Raw genomic sequence first — 25,564 nt, 5'->3', positions numbered from 1 at the left:
GTAGCCTATGCAACAGGAAGGGAAGGAAAAGCTATTTCCAAACAGACAATCTCCAAATGGATAGGAAATTGCATACGATACTGTTACTCCTTCCATGGAAAACCAATTCCACAGAACATAAGACCTCATTCTACAAGGGCAACAGCCACTACCACAGCCTTCTTACGAGGAGTGGCAACCAAAGACATTATTGAGGCGGCTACTTGGACCTCCGTGCATACATTTGCCAAGCATTATAATTTGCCTCTTTATTCCAGATCCCGAGCAGGGTTTGCCACTGCTGTACTGCAAGGGATCCTAAACACACCATAATCTACCTTTATCCTCCTCTCCTAGTTGGCTATGGTATTCTACCCACTTGTTATGACTGCAGATGCATCCATGAAGGACATAGTACAGTTTTGTACCTACCATAAATGTAGATGTCCGAACTGGATAGCATCTGCAGTCAGGATTACCCTCCCTCCTTCCCCTCTGTGGTACTCCTAGGGTGTTTACCCTCCTAATAGCTAGCTGTTTGGGGGGAGTCTTTTATGGTGTATTTGTTTGTATATATGTACATATATGCTTATTGTTGTGTTTACCTCTATCTATTTGGAAACATTGGCATCTATCCAAATTTTACCCTGCAAGAGGGCTACTGGCATCTGGGGCAAGAAACACTGAGGAAAATGGCGTCGGCTGATGCTTTTATACCCGAAGACCAACAGAGATGACGTCGGGTGGAGTGCGACATCAGCCGAAGCCGGACCCGGACTTTGGAATCCGGCCGACTGCAGGGCTGCCTGACGACAGGACAACCCACTTGTTATGACTGCAGATGCTATCCAGTTCGGACATCTACATTTATGGTAGGTACAAAACTGTACTTTTTGCTTGCACTCTGTTTTAACAGCATATTAAAACTTCAAAAGAGACCACAGCTCTCTCTGTTCTGAGTCTGGCAGAATTTTTTCCGCCCTCCCACCCATTTAAGTTGTCTTGTTAAATACCACTGTCTTTCTAGTTGCCCGCCTCTTATGTTAATCTGACCATATATCTCATTTCTCTCTACTTTCACTGGCTTGTGTGAGTAATCACAAAATCATCATTTTTGAAATCCCACCCCTTCAATTGTTTAAATTTATTGGCCATCCTGCATTATTTCATAGTACCAAAATACAAAAGTGACCCCCCTTTCAATCCATCTTGCTGTTTTAAAAATAGTAACTCTCCACTAAACCTTAACTTTTTAAACAGGTAAAACTCAAGTTACCTACTTTCACATCTAACTTCTCTAGTGCACACTGCAGAGTGCATTCTTTTCAATCCTACCTTTAAGCATCCCTGTGACTAGCACTTTCTCTAATACCTGCTGGAAAGCACTAGGAAGCCTTAAACTCATACAAACACTGAACGCTCCTTGTTAACAAGGAGAAATTAATAGTAGGCACTAAACGGCCTATAATTGCAAAGTACCTTGCTAAGGAAACAGCTCCTATACTTTACAAAGAAAAAAAAAAAAGCCCCAAACCAGGCATGTCCAAGGGTCAGCTTCCGGTGATTTCTCCTGTCCACCTGGTGAATCTGGGCATACTGGGGCAATGCAGCAATTGCCTCATGTACACAGACAACCCTCTCCTCCTACCACCCAACACTACAGCCTGTGAGAGATGCACTTACATAGCCAAAATGGAAGCAAAGCTCTTTCCACCCAAGATTGTGCTAAACAGTCAAGAGGAGAAGGTTAACACCCACGCTACACCTCAAGCAACACATAGCCCTTCTAAACCTGCACCACCAACACCCACATATAGCAACACTAAATCTACATATGCAGAGGCCCTTAACTGTAACCTGCCCAAGCAACAAAGACCTCTGAAGCTGAAACGCAAACAAACACCAATCACAACCAATGTGTCACATAGTTCACAACACCAGTGTGCCACCCAGCAACAGCCCCTAAGGCAAGACAATGTACCTAACACTTTAGTCATAGGTGACTCTATAGTCCGGCACACTGATGTCCCTCTCACCAGGTTGAATAAGGAGAAAATTACAGTCGGCTGCCTGTCGGGTGCCAGGATCCGCCACATAACGCATGCACTCAAGTCACTCCACAAGAAGTACAAATATGACTCTGTCGTCGTCCATGTTGGAGTGAATGACTTGAGACGTACCTCACTGGACTACATGAAGAGAGACATGGAAGAGCTCTCGGATCATGTGGCCCAGGCAGGTATGACCCTAGCCCTGAGTAGCATCCTGCCTTCGCCCAGAATGATACCACAATATAAGGATAAAATGATTGACTTCAACAATTAGCTAAGCTTATGGTGTCATTCAAAGGGGATCCAGTATCTGTCTGCCTGGGATGACATGGTTGACAGACCACGATGCTTTGCCAGAGATGGTCTGCACCTGTTGCCCCTGGGATTTAGGTTACTGGCTAAGGCTCTTGCCACCCCTATAGTGCCTTTTTTAGGCAAACTTCAAAGGACAAAACCACCACCGTAACAGGTACAAGCATGCTAAATCTGAAGGTAATGCTACTCAATGCTAGAAGTCTAAACCTCAAAATGCACTCTCTCGAGGCACTCCTAAAAATGGAGAACATTGATATCTGTGCAGTAACTGAGACCTGGTTCAAGGCTCCAGAGAGCACCCCTGCAATACCAGGCTACAACTCTTCCCACACTTTTCGGACACCAAACCAGGACCGAAACACTAAAGGTGGAGGAGTGTCAATATTCACACCACCAGGCTAGTTGGCCAATACAATGTGTCTGAAATTCTCCAAGTGCAACTAACACTAGGTAAGACTGCAATCCAAATTGTAGCTTGCTACAGATCCCCCACCATACCCCAAGATTCTCACTACACCTTTCTAAACATACTGGAAAGTATTAAGATAGAACCAAACACCCTAATACTGGGTGATTTTGACTACCCTGCCATTAACTGGGAAAACTACTTGTGTCCCAACACCTTTGCGCAACGGTTCTTGGAATTCATAAATTACAATGCCCTGGATCAACTAATCCATAGTCCCACAGGGGCTCCAATATACTAGACCTGGTCATTACCAAAATGGGAAATCAATGCTCCATACCTATGGTCACCCCCTCAGTCAGGTCTGACCATAAGCTAATTACCCTTAACATCCACATCCCACCCCCACCCCCCAGTAAAGAAACCACCATAAAAAACTTCTCCAAAGCCAACTTAATGCTACTCAAGTCAGAAGTGACAAACTTCGACACCCATGCAGACGGGAACTGAAAGTTCAACTGCTGAATCCTACACTAAGGCACTGTACGAGCACATCCACTTATGCATGAATCGTGCCATCCCAAATAAAATGCTCTCATCCAAAAAAGGAAGCCAATCTGGTGGTCCCTTGCCATAAACAAACTTTACAACAAAAGGAAGAAACTTTTGCAGAAAAGAGGAAAATCCCAGGATGCAAAAAACTCCCTTACTAGCCTCCGTAAGAAACTGAAGATGCCTCATAAAATCCTCCAAAGCTAGTTGCGAAAATAAAATTGCCAGAGATTCCAAAGACAACCACAAAGCATTCTATAACTATGTCAAGAATCTAAATGGCAATGCTCAGATCTGCTCTGAGCTAAAACAGAATGGCATTAAATATACTGCTCCGAAGGATATTGCCAATATCCTGGCAGATCGATTCAGTGCCAACTTCACCCCCCTCTCACCCCCTAAATGGCCCATCTCAATACCGGAAGATTGCCAAATTCCAGTAATAATGGCCACACAGGTACAAAACGCACTCTCTAAAGCCAAGAATACAGCATCCATGGGACCAGATGACGTTCCGGGCTGTGTACTACATGAACTACAATATGAACTTGCACCTCACCTAAGTGTCATGTTTAATCATAGCCTCACCTCAGGTTTCGTGCCCACTGAGTGGCGCAGAGCTACAGTTATCCCAATCCACAAGGGGGGATCCACCTTGGATCCCGGAAACTACCATCCCATCAGTCTGACAAGCCTTATCTGCAAGGCCATGGAGCGTATTATCATGGAACTTATAAACAAAGACATTGGCAACCTTCAAACACTGGACCCCACCCAGTTTGGGTTTGTGAAGGGCCGATCTTGTCTCCTGAACCTGATTGACTTATTTGAATCAGTCTCCAGAGCCATGGACAAGGGTAAGGTGGTCCACACAGCCTATCTAGACCTTGCTAAGGCCTTTGACACCATCCCCCACTCTGGAATCATAGATAAACTTACTAAGTTGGGCATTAATCCCTATGTCACCCAATGGGTTGCTAAATGGCTTACTGATAGAACCCACACTGTAAAAGTAGCCGACTCCAAATCCAGCTCCAGACAAGTGACAAGTGGAGTACCTCAGGGTTCAGTTCTGGGGCCGCTCTTGTTTGGCATCTACTTCTCTGAAGTACAGGTCAACACTAAGGGACTCCGGCTAACAAAGTTTGCAGATGACTGCAAACTGGGAGCCATTATTGAATCCCCAAATGATGTGGATACTCTACAAAAGGGCCTTACAGAAACAGATGCTTGGTGCCAGAGCCATGGGCTCAAGCTCAGTGCCAAGAAATGTATTGTTATCCCCTTTGGGGAAAAAACATGTATCCATGAATTACCATATAGGTGGCTGTACACTAAACACAAAAAGTGTGTTAAGAGACTTAGGGACACAGGTGGACAGTGGTCTCACCTTCGATAACCACATCGCCACAACAGTCAGGAAATCCTATGTGGCACACCTCATCATGAAGGGCTTTTCATCCAGAAAAAAGGAGGTCATTGTCCCACTGTACTCATCCCTCATTAGACCCATTATAGAATACAACGCCCCATTTGGTATGTACCTCTCAAGACATCTGCAACAACTGGAAAGGCCTCAGAAATACCTCACTAAAAGAATCACAGGCCTAAAGCAGATGCCCTATGCTGACCGCTCTGCTTAACATACAAGGCCATGTCAAACCCAGAGCTGTTGGACATGCTACACTTAAAGAAATCCCAATCCCTCAGAGCTACACGCTCCAGGGATCTAAACCTTGTCATCACAATAAACAAAACATGCTGGAGGGATAAGTTCCTGACCCAGAGACTCCCCAGACTCTGGAATAGATTGCCCATACATGTCAAGCAGAGTGCCTCTTTGGACCTCTTCAAGAGGAACCTTGATGATTGGATGGGAGAAAGGAAATTCACCCCAGGGATCACGTCAGTCGCCCTGCTAGACAGGGGTCCAGGAAAGTAAATAATGTAGGAAGAAATAGCCAAGGAATTGTTATGGCTAGGCTTGTATAGGCCCTAGGGCTGATAGCCTAGTACCAACCTATGAACAAATGATTCTCATTGCTCCAGACTGTGGCCACGACAGCACTGGTATCCTCTCCTAAAGAGCCTGTCACACTCACCACCATGGACCCTACCTCAAGTTCCTCTTCTGTTGTCCCAGCACAACTACAAGACCCTTCACAGCCAGCTCAGAACTCTAAATCTAGCTGCATGGAAAATACCTTAATTTGCCAACAGACTCTCCTCTCCAAAGAAGTACAGGATGTTATCTTGGAGGCCAGGAGACCCTCTACTAGAAAAACCTACTCCGCCAAATGGAAACTATTTTGTTATAAAATGATCAATTCCAGTACTTATACCAAATGTTTGTATTGGGGGGGGGGGCAGCTCATTTGAAGGGGATTTCACTGCCTTTGGACACCAAGCTGTTCTTGAGCATCACAACAAACTCTTCCTGAATGGTCTTATTCCCCAAGCTACAGATTTGTTTGCTTCTGGAATCTCTCCATCCGCAAAGAAGCCTTCCAACAAGCGTAGAGGGGACAGCTGTGACAAATCAAGAGAAAAGCCTAAGAAAGTGATCCCCTGGCTTCTCCAGCTAAGCTACCTATGACTTTGGATACAGCTCCATCCTCAGATCTGTCTTCTGTCTCATAGGGAGCAGACATTTTCCCTAGAGCCACTCCCTCCCAGGTTAACTTCTCCCTTCTTGCAGGAAGCACCCACTCACAAGGCTTGTAAACCTTCTTCCTCATCTTTCCACCCTTTCCACTCCCAGAAGTTTGTCAGAGGCCGATTTGCAAAGAATGATGAGGAAATTTCTCAGGAGTCCAGTTCAGTTGGGAGTTTTTTTGGTCTCTGTCTCCCATCAGACCCATGTGCTTTGGACTTCCTCCTGTGCCTATAACTGCTACTACTCTGATTCATCTTGTGGCTTTGAAAGCTTCAGTTCTGAGATGTCCAGAGTTGTCAACATCTGATCTGAAGTTGTGGACTTTGACTCTGGCATCTTGTCTGACCCAGCTGGCTCTGATGTCTGTGCAGGATGCATCTCTGAGCCAAAGCTTTGGCACCAAGTCTGGGTGTAGGGGTTCAACACCAAAACTTTCAGAGCAGTCTCTTCCCCTTGGAGCTTTGACATTAGACAGCTTGACTCAACTTCAGCCTCATGGCAGGGTCAGGGCTATCCTGTTACAGTATATGTTTCCTTCTTGAGTGGTGTTGAGTTTGCTTTCGGCTTCTGCCTTTGAGACATTAGAGAGTTCATTCCATGTCAGCAGGTCGGACTTCCTTGGCCACCTTGTTTCTACCCACTCCACAACTGTCAGCACTGGATCCTGAGCCTGTTCATTTTATTCCACCAGGGCAGCCAGTCCACAGTAGTCTCAAGTTGATAGTCATTTAGGACTTCCCTTAGACTTTAGATTCTTCCCCTGAACATCCTCCCTGTGGAATCTACTTGGAAACATAAGTGTAAGAGGGGGCACATTGAATCCTCACTGGAGTTAGTGTGCCTCCAGTGAGAAGTCAGTTTGCCTCCTCTTACACAGAATGAAAGAGATGGATATTGATGAAGGGGGGGGGGGGGTCCCTACATCTCCTTGGGGGAAATTTGCAAACTTCTGAGACGGAAAGGAGGCTTCTCAGGGGGAATCATTTTTCCTTGAGGCTTTTGGCTGCGACTCTGCTACTTCTGGATGGTTCCCCTGGCTTATGAGATGATTGATTTGTTCTCTTTTTGGGTATGGAAGGAACTGTATGTGGCAGTGCTGATTTACTAATAAACCCAAATACTTGGTTGCCCCTAAAGATTGCACTCATTGGAGCAAAGGCTTGGCTGTGGAGTCGATGGTTGTAGCTGCAGCCACTAAAATAGGTGCTTGCAGAGGACAACTCATCTGTATATCATGCTAATAGAATGTAGTGCTCTGGACAAATATGGTAAGTGTTTATGCAGCAAGTGACCTTTGCTGTTAGGTCACTGAATTACCTGCCGCACATGAAGAAGGTTGAGGGACTTGACAAGGGAACTTTCCAAGTCTCTCTCTGGGCTTGTGTCTGTGGAAGACAGGATAACTGGATTCTCATCTGGCCACCTTGCAGTCCCTGTCTAATGCCTCCATGTGATTGATTTCCAATGCATTGGAGGGTGTCTCCAGAGCTGCAGGCACAGGCATTATAGTACAGGGGCATGCCTGGATGTGGCTGTATGATTTCGCTGGCATCTTTCGTCAGTGCTCCCGTTGTTGGGTCTACACTGATTGGCTGGAAGATTAAAGACACACACTGAAGAAGTGAGAATGATGGGAAAACATTCTGCCGTAGGTGTACAGTTTTTGAACCATCCCCCCTCCCCGGGCCCTTTCTATAAACCAGAAAGGAGTTGAGAAAATGCAGTTCCATAAGCCCCAAGATTCTTCTTGAGATAGATTCCCATCGACAGTGGTGGGTTTTCTAATGGCAGAGGTCCACAGAATCAAGTCTTTTGAGGTTCTTTCACTGGAAACAGCATACAACAAGGAACCAACTGCTTCACCACAAAATGAAACCACAAAGACCAGTAAAAACAAATAATTTATTTCCCAAGCGCCTTGGCCACAGTAAGCCTTCCAGGAGTAACATACTGCTTGTGAAAGTCAATATTTATAGCAACAGCTACAATCAATGAGTGATTAAACAATTAAACAATTAAAACTTAAATGACACTATACATTTAAAATAACACAATGCATTTAAATCACACATTTCCAACAACAGTCTGTATTCAGACCCTTTGGTATCAAAGTACCATATTTCAAAATAAAAATGGTTTCCTTTTTTAAAAGTGCCTTCTTAATTTTATTATTATCCAATTCATACATAGGCACCTGTTCTAAAATTGTGGCTTTTAAAGTATCAAAATCCCCCCCATGACATTGATGAAAATGTTGAGCCAAAGGACTCTCAATTTTATTAGTCCTAATGTCTCTCAAATGTTCCTGCAATCTCATTTTAAACATTTTCTTTGTTTGTCCAATATAAAATTTATTGCATCCACATTTAATGGCATAAACAACTCTATCAGTTCTACAGTCATATGTCCCATTAGACCTAAAGGAAATGTTATTAATGTGTGTAAAAAAATTAACTATATAAGGGCAACAGCTACATCTCCCACATGGTAATGTTCCTCGAACCGGAACTTGATGAAGCTATCTAGATTCAGGTCTAAAGAATCTAGTCTTAACAACCATATCTTAAATATTCCTACCTCTTATATACGAAAATGATAATTTTTTATTAGTCAAACCTTGTAATTCACCAAAATTCTTTAGATATTCCCAAAAATGATTATTTGGGATTAATTGATAATTAATTGTTTAATCACTCATTGATTGTAGCTGTTGCTATAAATATTGTCTTTCACTGGAAAGCCTCATCATTGCTCCTGAACGGTTGCCCAATTGCTGCACTCTGGAGACCGTCTGGGGCACTTATTTCTGCATTTGGAGGCCTGTACATCCATCACCAAAGATTTCTAGGTGTAGTCGATCATTACCAAAGGCTATGGTATTCTCCTTTATCTCCAGAAATACAGAAACCACCCAATGTCCCTCCTTCCCAAAGAAAGGCAGCAGTGCTAGAAATTGAAAAACTGCTGACAGTGTCATCCAAAGGTCTCACCAGACTAACAGGGATTCAGAACTTACTTCAGATTCTTAGTGACAAAAAAGAATGGGAATCTCAGGCACATCTTGGACCAAAGTTATCAAAATCAATTTGTCAAGCACTCAGAAGTTCCGAGTGGTTATGGTACAGTCCTCTTCTACAAAAGGACAGGTGGACATGCTTGACAGACATTCATGATGTACATTACATCAAAATAGATGGGCAATCCAGAAGATTTCTCCACTTCAGGGTGGTAGCCAGTCTTTTTCAATTCAGGGCCCTGCTGTTTGGCCTCCCCACAGCTTCCCAGGTTTTCATCAAGTACATGGCAGTGGTTGCAGCTCATCTGCGACGGCTGCAGTTCTGAGTGTCCCCCTGTATGCACAACTGACTTCTCACTGCTTCTACAAGCCATCTTCCAGTCCAGGCCAGGGACTATCTCCTTCTTTGCTCTAGACTAGGGATTAAAGTGAATTATGACAAATCCATCCCTCTCCAACACAAGGTCTGGGGTTCATAGGTGCACATTTAGACACTGTATTTCAAATAGTGATATTACCATAAAATAGGTTATGCACATTACAAAATCAGGCCTTACAACTGCTCTCCCTTCAAACTCCTTTGACCAGATTGGTCTTGAGACCTTTGGGGTCGAAGGCAGACTCCATTGCCCTGGTTCCTCTGGCAAGATTTTTGTGAGGAAGTTACCATGGATGCTTGCAGTTCAATGGTACAGCAGATGTCAACCTATGCTCTTTCCAGTACACCTGACCAGCATCTCCAAAGAACATTTAACTTGGTGTAATCATTCATTAAAAGTATCTTAAAACAAAGATCACCACTCCAAATAGGAACTGTCCGTTACAAACCAGGAAGCAAGTAGTAGAAAAAACACGTTCAGTTCCAACGCAGAGGCAGGAGACAATGATGAAATCCAAGGTATTAAAACACGATGATATTTATTAGATGAAACACAGGGATGGCTTTTGGCGTAACAATGCTTCTTCAGATCACCACACAAAGAGTAACAACCATATTTATACATATTTGGTTATCTTAGATGGTCCAATTAATTCAAACCCTCCAATGAACAACTAAGGAGAGATTATTCACAGAAGGTTAACCCTCTGTGAGCCAAGACACAATATTGTAACCACTTCAAACTTTCAAGTCAGATTATCTAGTGCGGTTGTATATATATGTATATAAATTCAGGTAAAAATATTCAGATAAAATATATATTCAAATAAGAATATATATATATAAAGTGTACATATAAAATAAATACAATTAATAACTCAATAGCTATGAAAATATAAACATAAATAAATATATATAAGTATGAAATATAAAAACTTCATATTAATTTGATCTAGCCAGGCATAATCGTCCAAAAGCAGAAAAACTAATATACAATATATATATTTAATATAGACTGACTTATCAATAAATGTGTGTGTATATATAAATATAATAATAATAAAAAATAAAGATAAAGGTAAAACATATACAGCAGAATATGGCATAGAATCTAAAAGTAGACCATAATTCATAGTATGAAAATGAATATGTACCAAATACATGGTGTAAATATCTTATTATCTACGGGCCTTTAATATGGAACGTAAAGAAATATACGTATTTAGGCCCGGTGGATAATGGGCTCTTAGTCTAAATATCCACTCCAGTTCTTTTTGTTCCAAGTAACTCAGATAGTCACCTTTCCTCTGCCCAGGTGGTACAATCTGAAGTACTCTGAACTCAAAGCCATGATCATTATAGCTAGAAATATGTTTAGCCAAGGCGTTCAGCATATTCTTTTTCCTTATGTCGTAGACATGGTCATAAATCGTTGTTTGAAACTCCTTTTAGTCATGCCTCGTAAAATGCTGTACATGTATGGCATTTAGCTAGATAAACTAGCCCGAGGTATTACAGTCTGCATAGAACCTAGGGCTAAAGGAGAAGTCTAACACTGGATGTATAAAATCTTGTTCCCTAGATATGTATCCACAATAGTTGCACCTTCTACAAGGATATGTTCCCCTTTCTCCTGACATGACCTCTGTCAATGAAAAATTAATCTTACTTGTGTCATGATCTATGCATAGGATCCTTTTTAAGTTTTTATTATTCCTATACATAAAACCAGGGCTGGAGCCTACTATATCTGATGTTCTATCATCCAATGTTAGGACTCCCCAATGTCTAGAGATGATTCTCCTGATTGTCGCACTGTCATTTGTATAGGTAGTAACAAACATGGTTCTATCATGGGTCATTGTCACTTTAGGAGCTGATTTATTAGTAGCCATGATATCAGAAGGCATATGATAATCAGCATCGTATGTCTCTCCCATTATTTCTATTTTAACCTGATTAATTAACTTAATATCATAGCCTCTTTCCACAAAATTAACTCCATCTCTTTCACTTGGAGCTTTAGGTCCATAGGGTCTCTACAGAGCCTTTTAAGCCTATGAAACTGGCTTTTTACTATCCCCTTGAAAACATGCCGAGGATGCATGCTGTCAAACTGTAGGATAGTATTTTTCCAACAGGCCTTCCGATAGAGGGTGGATGATAGTCTACCACCCTTAATGCTAAGGCTGATATCCAAAAAATTGATACTATCATACGAGGTTTCCACAGTAAATCTTAGATAGCCTGTAGTGGTTTCTAGATACTCTACAAATGTACAAAGGTCATGTTCACTACCAACCCATGATAGAACCATGTTTGTTACTACCTATACAAATGACAGTGCGACAATCAGGAGAATCATCTCTAGACATTGGGGAGTCCTAACATTGGATGATAGAACATCAGATATAGTAGGCTCCAGCCCTGGTTTTATGTATAGGAATAATAAAAACTTAAAAAGGATCCTATGCATAGATCATGACACAAGTAAGATTAATTTTTCATTGACAGAGGTCATGTCAGGAGAAAGGGGAACATATCCTTGTAGAAGGTGCAACTATTGTGGATACATATCTAGGGAACAAGATTTTATACATCCAGTGTTAGACTTCTCCTTTAGCCCTAGGTTCTATGCAGACTGTAATACCTCGGGGCTAGTTTATCTAGCTAAATGCCATACATGTACAGCATTTTACGTAGGCATGACTAAAAGGAGTTTCAAACAACGTATTTATGACCATGTCTACGACATAAGGAAAAAGAATATGCTGAACGCCTTGGCTAAACATATTTCTAGCTATAATGATCATGGCTTTGAGTTCAGAGTACTTCAGATTGTACCACCTGGGCAGAGGAAAGGTGACTATCTGAGTTACTTGGAACAAAAAGAACTGGAGTGGATATTTAGACTAAGAGCCCATTATCCACCGGGCCTAAATACGTATATTTCTTTACGTTCCATATTAAAGGCCCGTAGATAATAAGATATTTACACCATGTATTTGGTACATATTCATTTTCATACTATGAATTATGGTCTACTTTTAGATTCTGTGCCATATTCTGCTGTATATGTTTTACCTTTATCTTTATTTATATATACACACACATTTATTGATAAGTCAGTCTATATTAAATATATATATTGTATATTAGTTTTTCTGCTTTTGGACGATTATGCCTGGCTAGATCAAATTAATATGAAGTTTTTATATTTCATACTTATATATATTTATTTATGTTTATATTTTCATAGCTATTGAGTTATTAATTGTATTTATTTTATATGTACACTTTATATATATATATTCTTATTTGAATATATATTTTTATCTGAATATTTTTACCTGAATTTATATACATATATATACAACCGCACTAGATAATCTGACTTGAAAGTTTGAAGTGGTTACAATATTGTGTCTTGGCTCACAGAGGGTTAACCTTCTGTGAATAAGCTCTCCTTAGTTGTTCATTGGAGGGTTTGAATTAATTGGACCATCTAAGATAACCAAATATGTATAAATATGGTTGTTACTCTTTGTGTGGTGATCTGAAGAAGCGTATTGTTACGCGAAAGCGCTCATCCCTGTGTTTCATCTAATAAATATCATCGTGTTTTAATACCTTGGATTTCATCATTGTCTCCTGCCTCTGCGTTGGAACTGAACGTGTTTTTTCTACTACTTCATTAAAAGTATCTCGGGGGGGGGGGGGCATACCTTCATTCTTCCCTCTCTCAAAGCCGCAGTGACCATGGATGCTTCCCAGATGAGGTAGGGAGGGCATTACAGGGAGAATGCAGTTCAAATCATGTGGTCTCCTTTGGAAGCCAAGCTTCACATTAATATCTTAGAGATCAGGGCAGTCCTCTTAGCGTTGCAGACATTTCAGGGGGTGATCTTTATACAGACTGACAACATTAAGAGGTAGGACGCTTCAACAAACAAGGGAGAATGCGCTTCTAGCACTTGTATCTAGAAGAGATGAGAGTATGGCAATGAACAACCTCTCTTCTGGTTGCTTTCTAATAGCAGCACCTATCAGCCGTTAGGCTGAAAAATGAGCATAATGCTCTTTAGGCAAGCATCAGCATTTGCAGGTCACAGTTTTAAATTTATGGTTATCAGGCTGATATCCAAAGGGAACAGAGGGGGCGATATTGTGAACAGGACTGAGTGTTTAGAAACCAGGTGGATTATAGAATTAACAGCACACAGATTTCCTGGCCTCAATGAGGTCATTCCCATTAAGCCCGTCCTGAAGAAAAGGCGGATTCAGTATTGAACATTGATTGGCTGTGAAGGGTTTTAAATGATTTCTTATATCTGTAATGTATTGTCTGAAGAAGGGTAACGACCCGAAAGCGCTTACTGTTCTTGGATTTTATTTACTGCTTTTATTTTTGTACTTGCTGTTTTGTACCAATGATGAATAAATACTTCTTCATACTGGTGGCAACTACTTTTTATGGACTTGTGTTGCTGTTTGCTGTGAGCGGTTGCCTTTGGTGAGGTTTTCCTGTTTGGACTTTATCTTTGGATTGTTTTGTACATGGATGCCTCACACAATATGGAGTTAGCAAGTGAAGAACATGCAACTACTAAATTTCCTAGTTCTTTTAAGAACAAGGAAGATGATAGAAATAATTTGACTGTTAAGACCAGTCCTCTTTTACAGATGGATTTGAATATACAAGCTTGTGAAACTTTCACTAAGCCAGTAGCTACTGAAAAGTGAATCTTAAATTTGAAGAGACTGTAGCAGATTTTACCATTAAAGTGAATAAACCGTAAAGGTTGCAATGGCAGCATTACCATCTAGAGGCTTGTTTACTGTTTGGTGTGGTCCCATGAGACATGAGGGTGTTCTGCATGCTGTAGCAAGGTGAACACTACCCCGAGCTATTGGCCCGATGACAGAGAATCAATATAGAGACCGGTTTCTCTTATATGCACCTCTTGCTGGAATTTTTTGCACCCAAGGAACAAACACTCAGCCATGAGGTAGAACTGCTACAGCAGTGATTGGAGTTGAAATACAAAGAGGAAAGGTACGCAAAGCGTATGGAGGATTTATATTGCACCTTTTCCTCTATTAATCCGAGATTACAGCAACAAAAACCCAAGCCAAAAAGCTGCACAGAGACCATAATGATTTTGTCAGTGGTTAAATATTTGTTTGACCCAGAGATCAGAAGACTTATTCATCCAGGGAAGCTCAAGGAACCATTATGGATTCGAAAGGGAGAGGCCAGCCACAACGGCCGTATAGGCGAGGGAGTGTTGTTACCAATATGTATTTGACGAATGGGAAGGCATGTGACACAACCTATGCATCGTAATACTTCTCATCCTCCTACACGGCAAGAACTAGTATTGAAAGAAGTAGGAGACTCAGTTAATTTGACTGTTCTGTACAGTAGTGGGGACGTTTCAGAAATGGTGGTTCTAAGGAATATACAAGAGAAAACCCATGATGCATCTAATACCACCCACAATATGCCCACGACAACGGGTACTGAACCTTATGCGCAACAAGGAGCACGGCCTAAGGCACATCAGGTCAATAACTGCGGTAGCTGTTTTTTTGCTACCTTGCCTGCTCCCGTCAAGAAAAAATGGGACTGGACACATCAGCAGAATGAACAGTGAGAATACAAGAAAAGAAGGACATCAGAATGACTGTGATAACATTGTTTTTAATTTATCTAAATGTGTTGTCTGTTGATGAGTTATTTGTACTCAGTAAGGGGCTAACTTTTGTCCCAAGTGCTGAGAGCAGTTTTAATGAAATAATTTTGGACCTTATGTTGTTTGGTAGGAACTTGATGTTAAAGTGCATGTTCGGTAATAATGATGATCAACCTGCTCAGGTTCCGTTGAGGTAACCTAGTACTTTTCTTCCTGTTTTTAATCATACAGTGAGTACATTTATTAAGGTTTGTGAACACGATATTTTACTTTGTCTAAGGGGAGTACCAGGAGTTTTTATAACTTGACAGATATGCAGCGACAGGCACTTAAGGGTTTACAAGGTAATACAAACATAATTAAGAATGTGGACAAAGGAGGAGCTGTGGTTGTCCTGGACAAGTGTTTTTATCAAGATAAATTAGCGGATTTGTTATCAGACACCTCCACTTACATTCATATCTCCCCGATTGCATTAAACAGAATTATTTCTGAGGTGAGGACTGGTTTAAAACTGTTACAAGTTGATGGTTTGATGGATAAAGATCTATTTGAATTTCTGTGGATAGACCACCCGGTCACACCGGTTTTTAAGGCTCACCCAAAATTACACAAAGATCCTGTTAACCCTCCCACGAGACCCATTGTCTCAGTGAGGGGATGAATCACAGAAAACATTTGGATATGGTTGGAGTGCCTATTGAAATCTTGTGTAATGGGTTGTACAGAGGTGTTGAGAGACTCTGGGCATTTTCTAACTTCTTTGAAAGAAATGTTAGAGGTGAAAGGTATTTTGTAGTACATCATGGTAACCCTTGATGTGCAGAGTCTTTTCACAGTGTTTAGTAATCAGTATGACATAGAAGCGGTCACACATTTATTAATGGAAATGAATGTGCTGGGGGAGGACAAGTTGACATTGATGAGAGAACTGCTGAGTGGTTTTGGAATATGTCTTTATATGTGGAGGCAAACACTACAGACAGACACAGGGGGTAGCTATGGGCACCCACTGTGCAAACACTTATGCTAATCTGGTCTTAGTTTTTTGGGAGAGGCAATTTGTGTTAGGACAGTCCAGCAAGTAGAGAGATAGGATACATCTATACAGGTGCTTTGTGGATGATATTTTTCTGTTATGGGACTGAGATGATGCAGAACTTTTTAGTTTGGTCAGCTATTTAGGATCTTCCACCACCTTCCTGAAATTCTCTTTGAATTTCTCCAGAACAGAGATAGACTTCCTGGATATAAGATTATTGCAGGATACAGGGGGTTTTAGGACCACACTTTATAGAAAAGGATGTTGGAAAAATAGCCTGCTGGCACAGGACAGCATGAATTCCCCAGTATGCCTTTAACAACATAGTCAAAAGGGCAGTTGAGTTGGGTTTCTAAACTACTGAGGATGATTATTTTGAAATAAAAATGGAACAACTAAAGTATAACTTCATAGAAAGGGGCTATGGATAGGAGAAGGTGAGCCAGACTTTTGCTAGGCAGAAGAAATTTAGACTGGGTAGATTGAACCCATGGTTTAAATCAGGGGAATCAAATTAACTCACAAATCTAAATAGGAATTCACAGAACAAAGGTAAAAGGCTTATGTTGACTTGGGGTTTGTGATATAATTGGAAGATACTAGCCTCTGATGAGAAAATGAGTGCAGTTGCTGGTACCATGCCATCTTTTGGCTTTAGGAGAAACAAAAATCTGAAAGACTTGTTAAGCAATGAAGGTAGAGATGTCCATAGACATATCGTGGCAAGGAAGGGGACCAGACTGTGTGGTTCCTGTAAGGCGTGTTGCTATGTTAATTCAGATACTGAGTTTATCCACCTCAGCACTGGAAAAAACTATCATTTTGCTGTGAGTGCCAACTGTAGATCTATGAATGTCATATATTTAGCCACATGTCAATCCTGCAACTGTTATCAATTGCATGTTAAAAACTAGAATATTGAATCACCTATCTGCCATTAGGCTGAAAAATGAGCATAATGCTCTTTTAAGGCATGCATCAGTATTTGCAGGTCACAGTTTTAAATTTATGGTTATCAGGCTGATATCCAAAGGGAACAGAGAGGGTGATATTGTGAACAGGACTGAGTGTGAAGAAACCAGGTGGATTATAGAATTAACAGCACACAGATTTCCTGGCCTCAGTGAGGTCATTCCCATTAAGCCCGCCCTGAAGAAAAGGCTGACTCAATATTGAGCATTGATTGGCTGTGAAGGGTTTTAAATGATTTCCTGTATCTGTAATGTATTGTCTGAAGAAGGGTAACAACCCGAAAGCGCTTACTGTTCTTGGATTTTATTTACTGCTTTTATTTTTGAACTTGCTGTTTTGTACCAGTGACGAATAAATACTTCTTCATACTGGTGGCAACTGCTTTTTATGGACTAGTGTTGCTGTTTGCAAGTTGCCTTTGGTGAGGTTTTCCTGTTTGGGCTTTATAATAGCAGCACAGTTGTTAGTTAGGTACATTATTTTAGAGGAAAGGTTGAGTAAGGTCTGTCCTGCTGCTTCACAAGTGGTCTCTCAATCCAGCATGATGAAATGGACTTTATCTTGATGGAGCCAGCTGTGCTGAGATCTGTTTGGATCTCCTGCCAGTGCAACAGGCTCTTTGGTCTGATCCCTCCAGATGTGGAGTTGCTGAGAGATACCTTGACCCTTGATTGGACCTCCAGTCTTCTTTATTTGAAATTTATAGCCTTGGTGGATATGCATAAAGTCCTGCAGAAAGCATCACAACTGAAGAGCAAGGCCATTCTCATTGCCCTTTCTGGCCTTGACAGGTGTGGTTCCCCTTTATCTGGCTTCACTGCAGCATCCTTGGGTGCTGGATCATCATCCAGATCTTCTGTCTCGCCAGTCTAGAATGCCTCATTCAGGGATGTGAGCCCTCAAATTGACCTCATGGTTTCTCCTACTTCCAATGTTAGCTAGGTAGTTCAGGCTTTTAGTAGTATGCATTCACATCTTCCAGAAAGTGTCAAGAAGAAGAATCTATAAAAGTTCATGGAAAAAAGGTTTTCTGTTTGGGCCTCTAACACAGCTGAAATGGGGCTGAAAAAGGGACTAAATGTCTCTTATACATTCTCAATTTAGTGTTTCATGATGTAGCAAGTTACTCCACAATCAAGCTAACTGTGATATGCAATTTCCACATTGGTGAGAACCATTTCTCTCTGGTCTTTAAGTCATGTAAAGCCGTCCTCAAAGGTACTTTTCAAATATCCCACCCCTCCTTGAGATCTTGGGGTACTACTGAAAGCATTAACTCCATCTCCATTTGAGCCTGTAGCCAAGGTGGATTTAAAGTTTCTGACATGGAAGACTATTTTTCTGATGGCTATTTCCTCAGCCAGAAGAGTATCCACACTCCAGGCTTTGTCTTGTTAACCTTCTTACATTATTTTCCAAAACGACTTTACACTTAACTTCCTCCTTTCAATCGAAGGTGGTATCATAGTGAACACTTAAATTAATTGACCAGTATTTTTTTCCACATTTCACCAGTACGGGCAAATGTATGCATCATCATTTGTTAGATATACATAGGCAAGTGTGGTTTTACCTTCATAGACCTAAACCTTTCAGAAAGCCAGACCAGTTGTTTGTATCCTTTTCCAAAGCAACATTGGGTTGGGCTGTGTCCAAAGTTACATTAGCAATGTGGTTGACTAGTTACATTTCTCAAGTTTATAAGATCAAAGACTTCACCAAAACCTCCTAAAGTGCATTCAACAAGATCGGTATCCACTTCTGTTTTCTTGATGATATTTGAGCTGCTACCTTCTGGTGTAATGCCCATACCATCTTTGATCATTACAAACTGGGTATTTCTTCCTGGGGTAGTGTGACTTTGCTGTCCTCTGGAATATCCTTCCATGAAGACCATTCTGGAATCAAGTAGTTGGGGATTCATCAGTTGTGGAATGGACAGAAAAGACGTCTGATTCATAACGTATGTACTCATCATAACAATGCATCTGTGTTGTCTTAGTCTTTTCTCAATCTCCCTCCATTTCCCCTTCCATCGTATTGAAGACTTCCTTATAGGCTACAGGTATGACCTTCAGGTGTTGATAACTCAGATTTTCACACTGTTTAAGCTCCAGAGCAAATTGCCTTATCTCACTCCCCTTTTTATGCCTTGTCTGCCTTTATCTATGTGATGATTTAATTTGGAGACAGATATTGATTAGTTTGTCAGTGTTTGTGGGCAGACTCAGTCTGAGGTAATGTTGCGGTTTGGATGGAATTACGGGTGTGGATAGGAGCCCGAGCTATGGATCCTAAATCTGGAAAGTTGCAGAAGTTGAATCTGAGGATGTGTCAGAAACCCATCAGCTGAGAAAGGATGGAAAGAGACCACACAAATGCATCATTATAGTAAGTACATAACTTTAGATGTTACATTGTCCGATCTTGCCTTCATTCTTGCTTGTTGGGTTCAGAGCCGAAACTCTGCTCCGACTTGGTCTTGTACTAAAGCTCGAGTGCTTCTACTGGCTCAAGGCTGAGTCCTATCCCATAGTGCTTAGTGGCTGTTTCCCATATCTCATTTGCCACTTGAAGCTTTGGGATCGTCTTCACTGGCTCAGGCTTGTAAAAGTTGATATTTTTTATATCTTTATACCAGTTACCTCCTAATTATCATCTACTGTTACTAGTTCTATCGTAATAGCCTTGTGCTATTTTTTCGCGCTCTGGCCTTGTATTTTTACCTTTGTGGCTGTTATTTTCTGTGGGCCTTGTTGTCTCCTCAAGAATCCGTTTAAGTTGGATGATTCTTGTCCCTTCTTTTCTTTCTTTTCCCCCTTAGGCGTCACCTCTGGTGGGAGAAGATAGTCGTTTAACTTAGAGACTTCTCCTCCCTTTTCTCCTATTTTCATAAAAAAAAAAGTCATATCTTCCTGTTTTTTTTCTATCTTTCTCTTTCCATGAAGATGTAAGCTTTTTCTAACATATGTAGAGTGTTTTTTTCCTTATAGCTAGTCATGTCTAAGGAACCAGCTAAAGAATACAAGTCAGGATTTAAAAAGTGCAATTCCTGCACTCAAAAAATGTCCATTACTGACGGACACACTGTCTGGGACCCCTCCAGCTCCAAGATTCCTGCTCCGTCTGCCATATTTTTAACACCAGGGTCTTGCAGGAGAGGAGGAATAAGCTTATATTAAGAGGTTTATTGAAAGTGGACGAAGCAAATCGGACAAAAAAATCGGATACGACTAAGAAGACTGCTTCATCGGCTCCGGTGTCTTAGCTGAAAAGCAGCACCAAACTTGATACTTCCCCTGCTCCAAAAGTTGTCAGGCCCAAAAAACATGGTTCTCCCTCTTTCATCTGTTTCATCGGAACCATTTCAGAGACAAAAAGGGGTTGGTCACTGTCCTTGGAGCCTGTTCGACCGGTGCCGGTATCTCCTTTACTACAGTCGTTGGCAAGTAGCCACAAGCCTTCCAGTCATTCCTCTAGGTCTTCCAGGTTATTGGATGATGACCTGGAGCGGGTAGTGAAGAGTTTGCTTCAGACACAGGCCCTAGCAGAAATTCTCTCGAGCCCGGCCAATCAGATCGTGGAGCAGACAACGGTACCTCCAACTATGTCAATTCCTCCTCCAACTCGAACGAGTTTGGAGCCAGAGAGTATGAAAGTCGTTGTGCTGGAACTGCCGATGCCAGTAATCACTACTGATATCTCTGCTCCGTCTGCTCTAGTTTCCTCAATGCTTTCGTCCATCGAGGAACCTGGGGGCTGACGCTTCCTGGTCGACTCGGGGGGGGGGGGGTGTTCGACCAGACCCTTGTTGGAACCGGCTCTCCCACTCAGCGCCTCTGCTTAGGTGAGTTTGGCTCTCATATGTGCCTTGGAGCCACCCTCCTCAGTGCCGCGGTGATCTCCCGGCCTCTTGGGGCTGGAGTCTTTTTTGACCCAGGACTGCGGTGCCTTTGAGGTGATGCGAAGTGTGCTCTCCACTGATTCTGCTCCACCTTCGGCTCCAGCCTCTCTTCCCCCTAAGGGACTGGTATCCACCTCTTCATTACTTAATCACCCACAGAGTAGAGAGCCAGTGTCACAGGAAGCCACAATGGGTGGATCCTCCTCTTCCGATACCTTCCTGGAGCATACCCCCCCCCCCGAGGAGGTCCCTCGAAAGAGACAGTGCAAGAGGAAGCACATAAACTCCCCCAAGTCTGTCACTTCTGATACTGACTTAGAGGATTCAGAATGGTCCCCACGGTCACCCTCTGAGAATGTCTCCTTTTCAGACATCCTGGAAATCCTTAAGCAGAAGGGTGGCTAGAAGTCCTTCCTCTTCTGAAGATGAGTCTGTATACTTGAAGGCATTTGGCTCTCGCCCCTCCACCTCTTGGGTGTCTCCACCTTTCAAACCACTCCTGGGTTTGGTGAGTCGAAAGGTGTGGAGACTCTGGACTCAGTGGACTCTGTTCCTCGGAGGCCTAATAAATTCATTACAGCCCCAGAAGATAGGGAGTATTTAACAAAACGGGTTCCTGTAGAAGCAATGGTGGTGACAGCAGCCACTAAAAAGGAGTTAGCTGAAATCTCTGTATCTGTCCATCCACTGAACAAGGACTCTTGTATGATGGACAGATACGGGAAGCATATGTTCTCCTCTGCGGCCTTTACCTTGTCGCTGAATTATTTGTCGCATTTCGCGCAACTTCAGAGGGATCTCCTAAAAGAGTTAGGAGATGCCCTGCAAGGTGCTACATCCCAGGACTTGTCTAATGAGGTTAATTCCCAGCTTGTAACCTTAACCTCCATGTGCCTCATATCTTATGCAGCCAGTGGAGCAAGCAGGGCAGCAGGCACAGGAAATAGCTCTTCATAGACATTCCTGGATGCACCTTTCTGAGTTTGCCGAACCCTTTCGATCTTCCTTTATTGACACTCCCTTTGGCTAGTCATTGTTCAGGCCGAAAGTGAAAAACTCCCACGAGGAGCCAACAAGATGGTAAGACTCTGTCTGCTGTTGGAGTCTGTTTTTTCCACCCTTACCAGACCTTATCCTAAAGGTCAAAAGAGCGAAAAAATCTGGTTCCGCAAGTCCAAAGGAAAGTTATCTGTCACTCGTGGTGATCCTTCCCCAGGGCAGAGGGGGAAATAATGGAAGATGCCGTCCACATGGCAAAGGGTCTGCATAACCAGGGTGACAGAAACGTTCTCTGGTAGGTCCTTCCAGCGTTCCTGAAAGGAGGCCTGCCTGTCCACCTCTGGAGGCAGTCGGGGGGAGACTATCGCTGTACCCAGAAGCCTGACTAAATTTGACCCAAGACAAATGGGTACAGTCCATCATATCCAGAGGATACAACATTCCATTTCAATGTCCACCTCATCCGCCAAAGTTTATCCCAGACATTCCACCCAGTCAAAGGGATCAAGCAACACTAAAAATCCAAACGTTGCTAGAAAGAGTCATCCAAGAAGTCCCCGCAGCCCAACTAGGATCCGGAATTTACTCTAGCTTCTTTTAATTCCAAAAAAGACAGGGGACTGGAGACCCATATTGGATCTCAGCAGACTAAGCAAGTAGGTGAAAAAGTCAAAGTTCTGGATGGTAACACTGCAGTCTATACTCCCGTTTCTAGGAAAAGACAATTGGATGTGCTTGTTAGATCTTCAGAACGCTTACTACCACATAAAGATGGACAGGCTCGCAAGAAGATTTCTATGCTTCCGGCTGGGAACCAGTCATTTCCAGTTCAGAGCTCTGCCCTTTGGACTCATCACAGCCCCCAGGGTGTTTACCAAGTGCATGGCAGTAGTCAGGGCTCATCTGAGACATCAGGGATTTCAGGTCTTTCCATACTTGGACAACTGGCTACTAACTGCCACCACCAAGCAGCTACTAATCAAAGCAAGAGACTAAACCATCCATCTCTTCTCAAAACTAGGCATTACTATAAATGCAGAAAAAGCTGTCTTGTTGCCATCACAGCGTATTGCATTCATTAGTGCAGCTTTAAATACAAGAGATGTTGGCAAAACAAGAAAGGATCCGCACGTTACGCAGTCAAGTGATTATCTTTCTCAACAAGAAACAGAGTACAGGCAAGATTTGTCCTCAAAGTCCTAGGCTCTATGGCAGCAACGATAACACTACTTCCCATGGCACAACTTCACATGCGAATATTGCAGTGGCTACTCTTCGCCCAGTGGTCCATACAGGAGTTGCCCATGTCTCACGAGATCCTCATAACTCACTCCTGCAAGAAGGACCTACTTTGGTGGGTTCAGTCCACTCTGGTAACAATGGGCAGACCATTTATACTTCCCCAACCTATCGCTACAGTAACCACGGACGCATCCCAGATGGGGGGGTGGACATTACCTGGGACAGACGGTCCAAGGGGGTTGGAAAGATCATGAGTACCATTTGCATATCAGTGTTCTAGAGATGAGGGCGGTGCTTCTGGCATTGCAAGCATTTCAGAACTCTCTTCCCACAGGGACTATTGCAATTCAGACCGACAATGTCTGTGGTATGGTACATCAACAAACGGGGGAACCAGATCCTACCCCCTATGTCGAGAGGCCCAGAGTGTGTGGCAATGGGCGATATCTTCTTAAAGCTTTCTGACAGCAATGCATACCCTAGGGAAATCCAACGTTATAGCAGACAGGCTAAGCAGAGCGATTCTCATGCCTCATGAGTGGTCCTTCAGTCAGGAATTTGCGAATCTAATTTTCCGCAAATGGGGCCAGCCTTGCTGTGACCTTTTTGCCACTCCCTTCAGTACCAAATGCAGCAACTACTTTGCCCTAATCTCCCCTCCGTAAGAGTCACCGAGGGATGCACTGGTTCTTAATTGGCCCCTGGGATTTCTTTATGCCTTTCCCTCTTTTCCCTTGATTCCAAAGGTTATCCAGAAAGCAAAGTTGTTGAGTCGCAGGTTATTTCTCATTGTGCCATGCTGGCCTCGTCCGATTTGGTTCCCTTTTCTTTGGTCCTACCTTCAGGAGGACCCATGGATCCTGGACCCAGTGCCGGATCTTCTGGCCCATCAGTCAGGAATGCTCCATCCTGCCCTCCACACCCTCAAATTGACAGCTTGGCTGCTCCACTTCCGATCTTAGCCAAGCTTCCGGAATTGTCCCCTGCAGTTCGTCACATTCTAGTCTCCTTGCACAAGCAGATGACTAGGAAACTCTATGCGAGCAAATGGAAGAGGTTCTCTTGTTGGGCTAACAAAAAACATATACATCCTTTTACAGCATCTATACCTGCAATTCTGGAGTTTTTAACAGAAACCTTTAATCAAGGAGCAGCGGCAGCCACTATTCGAGTTCAATTAGCTGCTATTTCCAATTATCATGTGGGAGAGCTGGATCGAGTCGACTGTCCCATAAACTATGCAAAAATTTCCTCAAGGGTACCTTTCTGTTAAGACCAGCCTTCAGAGAAACCTCTTCCTTGGGACCTCAATCTTGTATTATCATCTTTGATCCTGCCTCCTTTAGAACCAGCATCATCTTGTTCATTTAAATTTTTATCTTGGAAAACCCTCTTCCTGACATAAATTACATCAGCCAGGAGAGTATCAGAGTTGCAAGCCTCGTCTATCTTCCACAAAGATAGAATTTCCCTCCGTTCAAATCCTTCCTTCTTACTGAAAGTTTGTTCTCAAGCGAATTTAAACCAAAATATAGAACTACCAGTGTTTTTTCCTAACTATGGCAACAAGGCAGAGTATAAACTCCACTAACTGGATGTGCATAGACAGTTGCGTTTTTACTTGCATAGGACCAAAGAATTCAGAAAGTCAGACCAATTGTCTCCTATTCAGAAAATAAAAAAGGTTTGGCAATCTCAAAAGTTGCCTTGTCCAAATGGCTTACTGAGACCATCACATATGTCTATGATTCCCACAATAAAGAACCACCAGGTAAAATCAAAGGGCATTCAACTAGAGCAGTATCTACCTCCATTTCCTTTCAATCCAGACTTGCACTGGATTCAATTTGTGCTGCTTGCTACATGGGTTGACCCCCTCATACCTTTATTACTCATTACAAAGTAGATGTGGCCTCCCGGAACAGGGCGTCCTTTGGTTCCACTGTCCTGAAGAGTTTATTCCCTTGAGCCACCCAAGAAGAAGGTGCTGGGGACTCTGTCCCAACCAGCAAGAATGAAGGCGAGATCGAACAACATAACATAAAGAAGTTGTGTACTATCCATAACATTCCATGTGTCTTGCGTCCCTCCCAACCATCCCCCTCCTGGAGGATCTAGAGGAAATTTCTCAGAAATTAGCAGATAAGGTCTGAGTCCCTTCTTGCTCTTTCTTACTTTTATGACAACATGTTTTCAGATATCCTTTTGGATATTGAATATATCATAGGAACCTTTCTCCTTCAAACAAGATCTGGGGAGCAGCTGCTGAGCACCATGGGATAGGACTCTGCCTTGAGCCAGTAGAAGCTCTTGAGCTTTAGCGAGTCTGAGCCGTGTTTCGGCTCCGAACCCAAC

The sequence above is a fragment of the Protopterus annectens genome, chromosome 2.part0 (genome assembly GCF_019279795.1).
Source record: "Protopterus annectens isolate FY-2018-M chromosome 2.part0, PAN1.0, whole genome shotgun sequence".
NCBI classification, from domain to species: Eukaryota; Metazoa; Chordata; order Ceratodontiformes; family Protopteridae; genus Protopterus; species Protopterus annectens.
The sequence above is the reverse complement of the archived record's forward strand: the minus strand, read 5'-3'. Positions refer to the sequence as shown.